Source organism: Oryza glaberrima, chromosome 2 (assembly GCF_000147395.1).
Source record: "Oryza glaberrima chromosome 2, OglaRS2, whole genome shotgun sequence".
NCBI classification, from domain to species: domain Eukaryota; kingdom Viridiplantae; phylum Streptophyta; class Magnoliopsida; order Poales; family Poaceae; genus Oryza; species Oryza glaberrima.
In genome coordinates, this window is record NC_068327.1 from 20,042,956 (window position 1) to 20,048,955 (window position 6,000).

Sequence of the window (6,000 nt, forward strand, 5' to 3'; positions counted from 1 at the left end):
AGTTGAGGTCCAGACGGTCAAGGATACCGGGTGACGAAGTTGAATACGAGATGACACACGGTGGATGGATACTGTGTGGGTGAGATCTTCGCAACGGGCTTCACGAGGTGTGCGTGCAAGCATCGGTGTTCGCGAATGAGATTGGAAGAATTTGGAGTTGAGTATATGGCGCTACAATACGGCGAGGTACTGTAGCAATATATATGGGTGTGGTATAATGCAGGTACAGTGCTGTGCATGTGTGGCTGCAGCTCGTGTATATGCATGTGTACAGCATGTGGTGGCTCGGCTTGGTGAACAGGCCGTTGGCCCACGTGCGAACGGTCCAGCAGGATGAACAGGTTGCGATGGCCTGTTGGATCAATGACGTGTGCATGAGGATACCGATCGGGAGTAGGAGACCGAGTGCACACTGACGACAGCGGAAAGGAATCCGTTTCGATGTGGTTTTTCTGCAGCCGGCACTGCTGATTTGGAATATGAGGGTTTGAGTCCTATTGTGAATAGGAGTTCTACACCTACTTTGAGTAGGGGGATTTTGTGGTATAAATAGAGAGGGAGCGTGAAGTTTCCCTGTATCGCTTTTGAGAGCAATTGAGTTGAGTTTTGAGTTAGGATTTCAAGTTTAATCAAAATTTTTGTAAGGAGTGCTGTTGGTGCACTTTGTAAACACAGAGAGAAGTAATAAAGTCGTCATCCACTTTAAGAGTTCTTCGATTTGTGTTTCACCGGGTTTCGGCGATCCAACTAGCGACTTACCGGCGGCATCCACTTGGTTAGACCGGCAGATCAATCTCGGTCAGACCGATCTCCGTTGAATTCGAGGGTAACTTTTATTTCCGCTAAAAGTTTTAGGTTTTTGGGTAAACCAACCATTCACCCCCCCTCTGGTTGGCTTAGTTATTGCTATTCGATCCTACAGATGTTATTTCTGGAAAAGGAATTAAAAAGGACAAATATGATTATACACTTGTCAACTTCTCACATCTTATACATACAGGAGAAAAAATTGAGCATGAGCCTTTTATTCTTCCTAACCAAGCTGATCAAGTGTTTTATGTGGATGACCCAATGAACCCAGGGTGGTCTGTAGTAAGGAAAATGAAACCCATGGACATATATGATACTGGCAAAGAGGAATGGATAGATGAGATGGAAGCTGAGCCTTTTCATGATTCACACCTCGGGGAGTTATTCGATCAATCAAACAATCAACACTGGGTTAGAGCTGATGTTGAAGGAACAATGGTTGATGCTAATAATGGACTTGGCACTGAGGTACTTTGGTACTTTGTTTGCTCCATTCAAGGTACTTATATGTTTTCAGTGTACTAGTTCAAGATAATTTTGTAGTGTCTGCTCAAGATAATCTTTTGGTTCTAAATTCAAATTTATATATAGAAGATGTTCTAAAAAAAAATCTATCAGTTGCTCCTTTTCTTTTGTTTTCGTGTTGTGGTCTGAAATTTTTATATTATAGTACTTATGCTCATTGGTACCTTCTCTCTGCAGTGCCATGCTTCTTGTTTCATATGGAGGCACAAATATAAGAAACCAATCCTGGATTATCAGAATCATTAATTTCAATGTACCATAGCCTTTTTCATTTGAGGATTAAGATTTTGAATGACACAATATACATGCAGTGAGAACTCCAAGTATTAGATTTCGTATAGGCCGTGTTTGGTTTTAATAAATATCTTAATACATTTATGCATCACCAAATGTCATAAAGCCAATCTATCTTTTTTACATACACCAAAACCCAACTAGAATGCATTGAGTTGTATGTGTGGAAAGTAAAGACTGTTTTTTTAATCTAATTTTAGCTGACACTAAAATTGAACTCTATAGCTTTGTTATCCTTTTTAAATGCAACTGAATTGACCATAATGTTTTTCTCTAGGAAATTAAAACCGCGTTGTCATGCACATGCTCCTACAGGTATGGAAAGGAATAAACAATACAAGATGCTGGAAGAGAATGGTAAAAACTTAATAGTTATCCAAGTCAGTAGAGAACAAATGAAGTTTTCACATGTGGCAAGGCCTACGTCAAGCAGTCTATTGGTTACCTAGTTGTAGCTGTGATTTTGCAAGGCTTGTACTGTTGCAATGCCTCATGTTATTCCCCCTTTACCTGTAGGCTGTAGCTTTGTTCTAGTTCTATTTAAGTCTTTTGGACTGTGCATTCCTAGACTGTGAACATGGACTTTGAGAAATGAGCAATTATATTGTCTGATGGTAAATTTATTTTCTTGTTACAAAATGTGAGTGGTTACATGAGATTTCTAACTTGTATGATGCATATTTATATAATGACTAAATAAGTTGGATGATTTGAACTCATAGAAAGGAACTAACCTGAATATTGTCTGTATAAAGAATATATTCTAGAACTCTACGTCAACTTGTAATTTTTGTGACATTTCCTATGATCTGAAATAAATTATCTGACATAAAAATAAAAAAGGTGCTCCACATTTTTTTTCTACTCTTATAATTTTTCAAATCTTTTTGTTTTTTTCCACAAATAGTACCAATTTTTTGTTTCAATATCTAGGACAAAATTAGTGAAATTTCAAGGATATATATTTCGATAATTTTGCTTTATCCCCATGCTTTACTCTTTACCAACACGATCAAATTATTAATCTATCAATATTGAACAAGAATCACAGCCAACACTATTTTTGATAATCATATAGTGTGTTATTGTAAGATTGATAAACCATCTACATGTAACATATTTGTGCAACTCATATATTATGTGTTACGAGGTGCTTTGTAGCACATGTTTGTGTTACTGTCTGTATCCTTGTAGCACATTTATTCACCCTACTAAAAATGTGTTACGGGATCTGCTAAGAACACAAAGCATGTGTTACTGGTTTATTTCCCTGTAACACAGTTTAGAATGTGCTACTGCCATGTGTTGCCATAGCTATATTCTGTACTAGTGGCTGCTGCTAGATGTGCAGAACGATTATGCGCAGATGGTACAATCTCCAAGCGATATGCGATCCAGAAAGTTATGTTTCCCCATGGATATTATATATGCTCGAAAAGATAATCGAGTCTACTTTCAGTTCCTACAAACGGCTCATCGTTTTTACTTACCATGACGGAGTAATGACTATTTTACTATAGCTACACAGAAGCTGAAAAGGCTACGTGAACCTCCTCAGGAATGATTGTTGGAGGCCTTTGAGCTAGCCCAGTTCGCCAAATTACATTAGTTGTTTCATCCCCATCTAGGATGGTTATTCTTAGTATAAATATCCCCTGTGTTTTATCATTTCGAAGACTTTTGACAATAAAAAAAATGAACACCTTTAGTTCAGCTATATGCTAACAAATTGAGATACTGATCTCTACCTCTTTTACTCTTGTGGTTTTCCTGTGGGATTATAGAAGCGACCACTTTATCGGCTCCCAATTGTTGCTCCTACTCCCTTTGAGGTTTTTATCGATTGATTGTTGGTTGTGTTGGTTAGTTCTTTGTAGTGGTTGGACGAATCCTTGATTCAGGTTGCTGGTTAAAGACGGTGGTTAGCTTCGAGTTTTATTTGGCAGGTTGCACTACGTATTTTGGCTGCTTGCAGCTAGTTATCTTGGTCTCTTTGCAGCTAGTTATCCTTTGTCGTGAAGACCAGGACCACACCCCATATCAACTCCTATGGTCCCAAATTGATATGCCATTTTATAACTATCAATGACAAAGAGCGCAGTTTTACTTTACATAGAAAACCCTCCTCTCTCTTCTCCATGTCACCCTAAAATCAAAATCCTACACAAAATGTCATAAGTGACATCACAATATTATAGATGCCAATGGATAATTAAGTCGAGCAAGTATATATTATCAGCAGTTACCACCCCATCCATGAATAAGCCAACTAAGAAGTTTCTTGATTAATTAGAAAATACTCAGGCTAACATGGTTTTAAAAGGCCAGCTGCAAGTTAAATGTATATCAAACAACGCAAACAGAAGGGAGGTGAGGTAGCATAAGTGAGATGAGAGAGTAGCCAGCACTACTGGAGGAACTATCTTTACTGGGTTGACAAAAACCACATTAGTCCTGGTTTGAATAGGAACCGACACTAAACATCTTTTTATCCCGGTTAAAAAGCCCAACCAATTTTTTTTTAATCTTTAGTTCCGGTTGGTAACCTAAAGGTCATTTTTATTCCCGGTTCAATAGTTGTTAGGCGGTGTCAAGCCCCCTAGGGATTTTTAGTCCCGGATGGTATCACCAACCGGCACTAGAAATATCCCCCCCACCTCTTTAATCTCCCACGCCTTTCTCTTGATCTCCTCGATCCTCTCTCTCTCTCGCTCTCTCTGTCTCTCCCGATCTCTCTCGATCTCCCTCTCCTCTACTCTCTCTATCTCTCCCTCTGCTCTCTCTGGCTCTCTCTATCTCTCTCTCTCTTGTTGTCTCGACGGAAGCAACAGCAGTGTCCAGGCGGTGGCCCAGCAGGGGAAGCGGCGGCGGCCCGGCGGTGGAAGCGGTGGCGGCCGCGGCCTCCCCTCCGCCAAGTCCAGCGGGAGGGGAGGCCAGCCGGCAGTGGCTGGCGACCTTGTCCTCCCCTCCGCCAGATCCGGCTGGAGGAGATGCAGCGGGATGGGAGGCCGGCCAGCAGTGGCGATGTTGTGGATGTTGTTGATCTGTGAATGTATATGTGCGAATTTTTCTGAGTTGTGAATGTATTTGTGAATGTTTCTGTGAATGAGTTTGTGATGATCTGATAATTTGCTGGTGTTGTGAATGAATTTGTGATTAATTATCTGATAACTTGCAAGCAAATTAACAAAAAAAAAAGGAAAAAAGGACCTTTAGTCTCGGTTATTGGTCCCAATCGGGACTAAAGATGGCAGTACCAGTCACGTGGCGCTGCCATCTTTACCGGGACTAAAGATGTATCTTAGTCCCAGATTCGTAGTCCCGGTTGCATAACCAGGACTAGGGGGGTTCCGAACCAGTTATAACAACTTATTGTAGGATCGAATCACAATAACTAAGCCAACTAGAGGGGGGTGAATGGTTGGTATACCCAAAAACCGAAAAACTTTTAGCGGAAATAAAAGTTACCCTCGAATTCGATGGATCGCGGTCTGACCGAAGTTGTCCTGCCGATCTGACCATATGGTTGCCGTCGGTCTGACCGAGATTAGATCTCTAGTCTGACCGCCGAGATCAGCTGCTGTTCGCTGTCGTCGCCGCCGGTCTGACCGCCCGTATGCCGCCGGTCTGACCGCCGCTATATCGCCGGTCTGACCGCCGGTATATCGCCGGTTGGACCGTCGAAACTCGGTAAACACAAATCGAAGAACTCTTAAAGTGGATGACGACTTTATTGATTCTCTCTCTGTGTTTACAAAGTGCACAAACAGCACTCCTTACAAAAATTTCGACTAAACTCGAAACCCTAACTCAAAACTCAACTCAATTGCTTTCAAAAGCGATACCGGGAAGCCTCACGCTCCCCCTCTATTTATACATGAGGTAGGCAGCCTATAGCCACGAACCAAACTCATACTAAGAGTCCTAAACACCTTAGGAAACCCTCTAGTACAAGAAAGAAACTTTACATAACCAATCGTACCAAATTTGGACTCCTTCCAAATTTGACTCCGCATCCCATACGCACACAATACCTCCATCGTATGCCATATGGAATCTCTATCAACCACGTGCATCAACTCTAGCCTAAGTATTCCGCATGATCTCTGACCACCACGGACGTCGTCTTATCCCCAAGCCAACTCCCGGTCCATCACCGCAAATACTCTCCCGAGACATCGAGTCACCTACACATGGAATAAACAAAGAAACCATATTCCGAGACCAAGCTATCTTCAACTTGACTCATTAGTAGCAAACAACAGTATTACATAAGTATAGTATCCATCTAGAAGCCATAATCATGAAATAATCACGGATATTCAAACAAATAACCCGAAACCGAAACCGACACAGCGTCAGCCGGTCAAA

At 41.3% G+C, this 6,000-nt stretch overlaps 1 long non-coding RNA gene across 1 annotated transcript; it reads left to right on the forward strand.

Annotated features, from left to right (window-relative positions):
* Positions 1–1,087: 1,087 nt before the first annotated feature.
* Positions 1,088–2,248, forward strand: LOC127764767 (uncharacterized). The gene is made up of 2 exons (XR_008015962.1): positions 1,088–1,309; positions 1,907–2,248. It is a non-coding gene; the product is annotated as an uncharacterized LOC127764767 (long non-coding RNA).
* The last annotated feature ends 3,752 nt before the right edge of the window (positions 2,249–6,000 follow it).